Source organism: Schistocerca serialis, chromosome 3 (assembly GCF_023864345.2).
Source record: "Schistocerca serialis cubense isolate TAMUIC-IGC-003099 chromosome 3, iqSchSeri2.2, whole genome shotgun sequence".
Taxonomy (NCBI): domain Eukaryota; kingdom Metazoa; phylum Arthropoda; class Insecta; order Orthoptera; family Acrididae; genus Schistocerca; species Schistocerca serialis.
Window position 1 is genome coordinate 601,800,149 of NC_064640.1, and position 8,352 is coordinate 601,808,500.

The 8,352-nt window shown below is 44.6% G+C and overlaps 1 pseudogene; it reads right to left on the bottom strand.

Moving 5' to 3' along the window:
* Nucleotides 1-7,798: 7,798 nt before the first annotated feature.
* LOC126471659 (5S ribosomal RNA) lies at nt 7,799-7,916 on the bottom strand (annotated as a pseudogene).
* Between the last annotated feature and the right edge of the window lie 436 nt (nt 7,917-8,352).

An 8,352-nucleotide genomic window follows, 5' to 3' on the forward strand; every position in this document is an offset into this window, starting at 1 on the left:
AGGCACACGGGTGGAGGGGTTTATTAGTTATTGGGAGCTCCAACGTTAGGCGGGTGATGGAGCCCCTTAGGAAAATAGTGGAAAGTTCGGGGAAGAAGGCGAGTGTTCACTCTGTCTGCTCGCCGGGTGGTCTCATCCGAGATGTGGAGGAGGCCCTACCGGCGGCGATAGAGAGCACTGGGTGCACCCGACTGCAAATTGTTGCTCATGTCGGCACCAATGACTCCTGCCGTCTGGGTTCAGAGGTCATCCTCAGTTCGTACAGGCGGTTGGCGGAATTGGTGAAGGCGGAAATCCTCGCTCGCGGGGTGAAATCAGAGCTAACTATTTGTAGTATCGTTCCCAGAACCGATCGCGGTCCCCTGGTTTGGAGCCGAGTGGAAGGCTTAAACCAGAGGATCAGACGATTCTGCGGAGATCTGGGGTGAAAATTTCTCGACCTCCGCTATCGGGTGGAGAAATGTAGGGTCCCCCTGAATAGGTCAGGCGTGCACTACACGCCGGAAGCGGCTACAAGGGTAGCGGAGTACGTGTGGAGTGCACATGGGGTTTTTTTTAGGTTACAGAATTCCCTCCCTAGTCCCGACAAGACGCATCCTGAGACGCGGCAAGATAGGAGTAGGCAAAATGCAACAGGGAATAACAATATTAATGTGCTAATAGTAAACTGCAGGAGCGTCTATAGAAAGGTCCCAGAACTGCTCTCATTAATAAACGGTCACAACGCCCATATAGTACTAGGGACAGAAAGTTGGCTGAAACCAGATGTAAACACTAATGAAATCCTAAACTCAGATTGTAATGTATACCGCAGAGACAGGCTGGACAGTGAAGGGGGAGGCGTGTTTATAGCGATAAGAAGTGCAATAGTATCGAAGGAAATTGACGGAGATCCGAAATGTGAAATGATTTGTGTGAAGGTCACGGTTAAAGCAGGCTCACACATGGTAATTGGATGTCTCTATAGGCCCCCTGGCTCAGCAGCTGTTGTGGCTGAGCACCTGAAGGATAGTTTGAAAAATATTTCGAGTAGATTTCCCCACCATGTTATAGTTCTGGGTGGAGATTTTAATTTGCCGGATATAGACTGGGAGGCTCAGACGTTCATAACGGGTGGCAGGGACAAAGAATCCAGCGAAATTTTTTTTAAGTGCTTTATCTGAAAACTACCTTGAGCAGTTAAACAGAGAACCGACTCGTGGTGATAACATATTAGACCTTCTGGTGACAAACAGACCCGAACTATTTGAAACAGTTAACGCAGAACAGGGAATCAGCGATCATAAAGCGGTGACGGCATCGATGATTTCAGCCGTAAATAGATATATTAAAAAAGGTAGGAAGATTTTTCCGTTTAGCAAAAGTGACAAAAAGCAGATTTCAGAGTACCTGACGGCTCAACACAAAAGTTTTGTCTCAAGTATAGATAGTGTTGAGGATCAGTGGACAAAGTTCAAAACCATCGTACAATATGCGTTAGATGAGTATGTCCCAAGCAAGATCGTAAGAGATGGAAAAGAGCCACCGTGGTACAACAACCGAGTTAGAAAACTGCTAAGGAAGCAAAGGGAACTTCACAGCAAAAATAAACATAGCCTAAGCCTTGCAGACAAACAAAAATTACGCGAAGCGAAATGTAGTGTGAGGAGGGCTATGCGAGAGGCGTTCAATGACTTCGAAAGTAAAGTTCTATGTACTGACTTGGCAGAAAATCCTAAGAAATTTTGGTCTTATGTCAAAGCGGTAGGTGGATCAAAACAAAATGTCCAGACACTCTGTGACCAAAGTGGTACTGAAACAGAGGATGACAGACTAAAGGCCGAAGTACTGAATGTCTTTTTCCAAAGCTGTTTCACAGAGGAAGACTGCACTGTAGTTCCTTCTCTAGATTGTCGCACAGATGACAAAATGGTAGATATCGAAATAGACGACAGAGGGATAGAGAAACAATTAAAATCGCTCAAAAGAGGAAAGGCCTCTGGACCTGATGGGATACCAGTTCAATTTTACACAGAGTACGCGAAGGAACTTGCCTCCCTTCTTGCAGCGGTGTACCATAGGTCTCTAGAACAGCGTAGCGTTCCAAAGGATTGGAAAAGGGCACAGGTCATCCCAGTTTTCAAGAAGGGACGTCGAACAGATGTGCAGAACTATAGACCTATACTCTAACGTCGATCAGTTGTAGAATTTTGGAACACGTATTATGTTCGAGTATAATGACTTTTCTGAAGACTAGAAATCTACTCTGTAGGAATCAGCAAGGGTTTCGAAAAAGACGGTCGTGCGAAACCCAGCTCGCGCTATTCGTCCACGAGACTCAGAGGGCCATTGACACGGGTTCACAGGTAGATGCTGAGTTTCTTGACTTCCGCAAGGCGTTCGATACAGTTTCCCACAGTCGTTTAATGAACAAAGTAAGAGCATATGGACTATCAGACTAATTGTGTGATTGGATTGAGGAGTTCCTAGATAACAGGACGCAGCATGTCATTCTCAATGGAGAGAAGTCTTCCGAAGTAAGAGTGATTTCAGGTGTGCCGCAGGGTAGTGTCATAGGACCGTTGCTATTCACAATATACATAAATGACCTTGTGGATGACATCGGAAGTTCACTGAGGCTTTTTGCAGATGATGCTGTGGTGTATCGAGAGGTTGTAACAATGGAAAATTGTACTGAAATGCAGGAGGATCTGCAGCGAATTGACGCATGGTGCAGGGAATTGCAATTGAATCTCAATGTAGACAAGTGTAATGTGCTGCTAATACATAGAAAGATAGATCCCTTATCATTTAGCTACAAAATAGCAGGTCAGCAACTGGAAGCAGTTAATTCCATAAATTATCTGGGAGTACGCATTAGGAGTGATTTAAAATGGAATGATCATATAAAGTTGATCGTCGGTAAAGCAGATGCCAGACTGAGATTCATTGGAAGAATCCTAAGGAAATGCAATCCGAAAACAAAGGAAGTAGGTTACAGTACGCTTGTTCGCCCACTGCTTGAATACTGCTCAGCAGTGTGGGATGCGTACCAGATAGGGTTGATAGAAGATATACAGAAGATCCAACGGAGAGCAGCGCACTTCGTTACAGGATCATTTAGTAATCGCGAAAGCGTTACGGAGATGATAGATAAACTCCAGTGGAAGACTCTGCGGGAGAGACGCTCAGTAGCTCGGTACGGGCTTTTGTTAAAGTTTCGCGAACATACCTTCACCGAAGAGTCAAGCAGTATATTGCTCCCTCCTACGTATATCTCGCGAAGAGACCATGAGGATAAAATCAGAGAGATTAGAGCCCACACAGAAGTATACCGACAATCCTTCTTTCCACGAACGATACGAGACTGGAATATAAGGGAGAACCGATAGAGGTACTCAGGGTACCCTCCGCCACACACCGTCAGGTGACTTGCGGAGTATGGATGTAGATGTAGATGTCACACACATCCATGCCCGAGGCAGGATTCGAACCTGCGACTGTAGCGGTCGCGGGGTTCCAGACTGAAGCGCCTAGAAGCGCTCGGCCACAACGCATCTATACGACAGACTGCTGCTGTGTGTGACAACGGTACTGTTGCACTCTTGGTTTTCAATATGGGGGACACTCACACCGAAATGGTAGTAGGTACCTTGTGCATGGTGACGTGGGAGGCAATGCACAAGTAGTACCTCTGTATGAACAGATGTGATCAGATAGTCAAAAAGGTGTACAGATAGATGCCAACGATCGAAACCTTAACAGCACATCAGCATGACATCGGCAGAGAGAAGGACGTCAGAATGAGAAACTTTGAGAAGGGAGTGTGGCTGATGCGTCGTCGACTGACACACGTAGAATCACTCGCTTGTTTCTGCAACGCAGCCTAGATAAACTTGGCTCTCCACGTTACGTTCTGTGGACAGACGACACTAATTTCGCGCATGATATTTTTAACAGTAGAAACAACCGCGTTTGGAGCGAGGTATGTCAGTATACAGTAGTTAAAACACCGCCAAAAAGTTACATTTGACATTAACGTATGGACTAATACTGACGACAACAACGTCATTGGACTGCACTTTATGCCTGGCAGCTTGACTGCTCAGCTTTATCACCAGTTTGTAGAGGACACACTGTTGATTCTGTTGGATGATTGTGTATGTGGTATTGTACGATCAATTTTTTAAGCTTGGCAGTGTCTTACGGTCTGTCTTATGTGGGACTTATTGGATAAGCAGAGGTGGAGCAGTGACGTGTCCACCACGCTTCTCTTCCTCTGGGTCGTCGTAACACATTGGTATCAGAGAACACGGACTTATATGGACGCTGAACATCGCACCTGTACTACTGATACCTGTAGTATCATTTACACTAACCCATCTATCTACGACTGCGACAGACAATCGATGGCGTGTCGCTGTCATTTGCTTATCGGAGCCGACGAGCTCAGCCGATACAGTAAGTCAGACATCCAGATCCTTACCTGGCAGACAGGAATGTACAACGTTGTTGTATAAGGGGGTTGTACCTGAGCTTTCGCTACTTGAACCAGTGTAGATTGAAAACTGTTTATCTTATGGGTGCCCAATTTTATAGGAATGATGTTCAGACTGTGCACTTCATGATTTGCGTTGTTAGTAGTGTCATGACTTGTCTTTACTAGTACGGCGACGTGGGATTGAAGCACAAACATCAATGTGTATTACAGTTGCAGTCAACATGGGTCTGGATAAGGTGAGCAGGGCTCTACTCGTGGAACTATTTTATCAAAATAACAGCAATAATGCTCCTGATCTTCGCATTAAAAGAATACGGAGAGGTCCTCTTTCAGCACCGGAGTTGAACATGATTCCGAAGTTCGAATTAACTGACGGTTTGGGAACTGCTCTTGGTACAGGCCTACGGCCAATTGCGCCACAAATTGTTGAAGAAGTTACTGTTGCCATGGCTGAGAATGCTGAGAGCAATATGAGATCTTCAAGCAGTGCACGAGCTGTGTCACGACAACTGAACATTCCATGGTCAGTGGATGTTTCGGGCACCGTAAAGCAACCTCTTAGTGCGGTTCCAGGCTGTCATAGATGCAGACGGTCGTCACATTGAGCAACCTCTGTAACCTGGAACGTAAACACGATACGCAGTTCATAAGTATTACACTCTAATGCGGAGATTACTACGTTTTCTTTCAACGATTTCTTCGTTCTCTTCCGCATGCCCTTACAAGTGTTTCCACAAAGTTTCATTGTCTCACGGTGACTAGTTTTTGACCGGGGACCTCTGAGGGAGCGAAAGTTTAATTGTAAACGTCTTATACTTTGTTACCTCGAAGACTGTTTGCCAGAGTTTTACACTAGCGTCACGATGTGTATGCATTAACGCGTAGACTGTCAAACGCATTCTGCTGCTGTTCCAACAATACAACGATCAAGCACATGTTACACGCATCGTCCATGTATTATGTAGATCTCTGCAGACACCACTTTGTACCTGCTTCCTCAGTTCGCCTGAAATGTCACGGCGTGGGACACGGTCGCACGCTTAACTAGATGCCCACTGTCTTCCAGCAGTCAGGGCAATGAGCTGTGGACTAAGATTGATGTACGTAGTGTAGAGGGCAACACACCTTGAAAACGAGAGAGCCTTCGTAATAAGATGCCGTGACCTACAAGGAGCTGCTGCTCTGCGGCAGTGGCGACGTTGTAAAGACGTGAATCAGTAATGGCTTATTATAATACTATTATTTATATGTGACACAAGCACTCTCTTATTTTCTTCGTGTTATTGCAATTTTTACTAACAGACAGGAACGTACTCAAGAAATTTTAGCAACATGTGTCTGGTGTAAGACCACCTACTTCAGAGGAAAAAAATACTAACTACAAGCGGACGATTTGGAAGCTGGTACGAGTCGCGCAAAGTTTCCGGAACAATCAAAGTTAACAAGATGACATTGATGGGCTATATAAACTTAATCGATATCATTCGTATCTGGTTACGAAATAGTGACTGGAGACTTAATTCTGTGAATACGTTTTGCAAAGCCTTTAGATATAGACCAAGAAAAATAAACGAACTACCGTACCGATTAAAACATATGTAGACAAATCATTGCAACTCCTTATACTGTTCCGTGTTTGCACACTTTGGATGTAATCGGAAAGGTACCAGGCAACATAAGGGTCAATAAGTTACGGAGTATGACTGGAATTACCAAAGGTCATGCAACCAACATGAGGCAGCACGCGCTATTAAACATCTGGCCATTTGCCCGAAGTTAGAAATGAGGTCGATGCTGCATATTACACGAGATTTCGCATTTAAGATTTCGATGAGAGGTATTTAAACAAAGATTCTCCGGAATTTACAAAGACCACTTAGAAACTGGTAAGAAGAGAATTATGAAAGGCTTGTCAAACTGTCTAAATTCCGTAAGTACCGAGCCAAACGCACCACGATCTGCCAGTTCAGTATTTGTCACGTGTGCTGCGCATCTTATTACCCACTTTTAAATACTCTCATTTCTAAGAAAATGAATCATAGTTAAGTCAAACTTCTGCCAATAGTAGGTGCCTCCAATGAAAAGAATCGCCACCTAAATTTGAGAAGGAGGGATTTCAGATTACTGTTTAACGTTCCGTGGAAGATGAGGTCATCTGAGCTCGGACTGGGGAAGGATACAGGTTTTGTCTCTTCAAAGGAGTCGCCACAGCATTTGCCTTAAGTTATTTAGGAAAATCATAGGAAACCCTAATCTAGCTGAGCGGACGGGGATCTGAACTTCCCTCCTCTAGAATTAGAGTTCAGTGTCTTAGGACTGCTCAACTTCGTTCGGCGTTATTTGAGCGCACGGGGAACAAGGAGCAACCGATAACTCGATATGACATAAAATGCTGCAATTTCGTAAAACCGTACAGTAAGTCGGTGTAAATATACAGCCATCATTTCGCTTCTCTACTATCTTGCTAACGTGAAACAAAAGACAAAATAGTGCAAATGGCCTGGAAGAATTCATTCGTGTTATGCATAACACAGGAAGCACGACAGCCGCGCCAACATCTGCTTTCTTATTTATGATAGTCATGTCTAGACGTCCCCTAATTTCATATGCATGTCCTCACAAAGAGGTCCTGAAATATTCATATCAGAGGAAGTAGTTCTTTTGGAGTTCCATTACAGTTCGTCAGCTTAGATAACAAGCGACTTTCAGACACCTAATATGCAGAGGTTGTTCTCCGTTTTCTAAATCAGTCATGTAACAAGTATCATGATCTCGTGATGTGGTGTTTACTTCTCGCCATGATGTACAGCAGTATACTACTGCTCAAGTAAGAAATTTACATTTAAAACGAAAATAGTGTGTAAAGAAAATCAAAGCACACAAACGATTTTACTTACGCTTTCTAGAACACAGAAGTAGATACTTGACGTCAATGGAAATAGTCATCTCAAGCGACAAGTGATGCGACAAAATTGACCTCCCGTAATGAGTCGCGGTACGAGCCGGTACACTCCGATGACAATATATACAAGTGGATAAGTAGTCCAGTCAACGCAGGAAAATTAGGCGAAAAATTCTAAGTCGGAAATTTTTGGACGGTTGTTAGGGAACTCCTCCCGAACAGGCCATGAAGGCCCAACGGTACTGACCCGCCGCCGTGTCATCCTCAGCTCTTAGGCGTCACTGGATGTGGATACTGAGGGGCATGTGGTCAGCACACCGCTCTCCCGGCCGTATGGCAGTTTCCGAGACCGGAACCGCTACTTCTCAATCAAGTAGCTACTCAGTTTGCTTCACAAGGGCTGCGTGCACCCCGCTTACCAACAGCGCTCGGCAGACCGGATGGTCACCCATCCAAGTGCTAGCCCAGTCCGACAGCGCTTAACTTCGGTGATCTGACGAGAACCGGTGTTACCACTGCGGCAAGGCCGTTGGCCGGTAGTAGGGGAGGGGGTAATTAATATACTAAAAAACCTGTTCGGTGGGTGTGAGTGTGTGGGTCGAGTGGGGTTGGCGTTTAAAGGACACTTCTTTGTTTTTTCTTTAATATCTCGAGAACTAAAGCTTCTAGAGAAATTATTTCCCAATACATTATGAAACTATATTAAATGATCTACGAAAAAGGTCCTATTCATTCTTTCTTTAGGGCTAATAGTTCCCGTGATGCAGAGGCTGGAAAAACCGCAGATTATTAAAAATAGTCTTTTAATGGTATAAAATAAATGAATATTGTTAAATAGCGTGGGTTATGTTTGTACCCCATCGAAGCGCAGTAGAACCGTATTAAGAGGTAAATTGTGTTCTGGGAATGTAACGGGGTGGAAAGGAGGGGGGAGGAGGAAGAAGCACGAGATAAGGTAGGTCGCCGGATG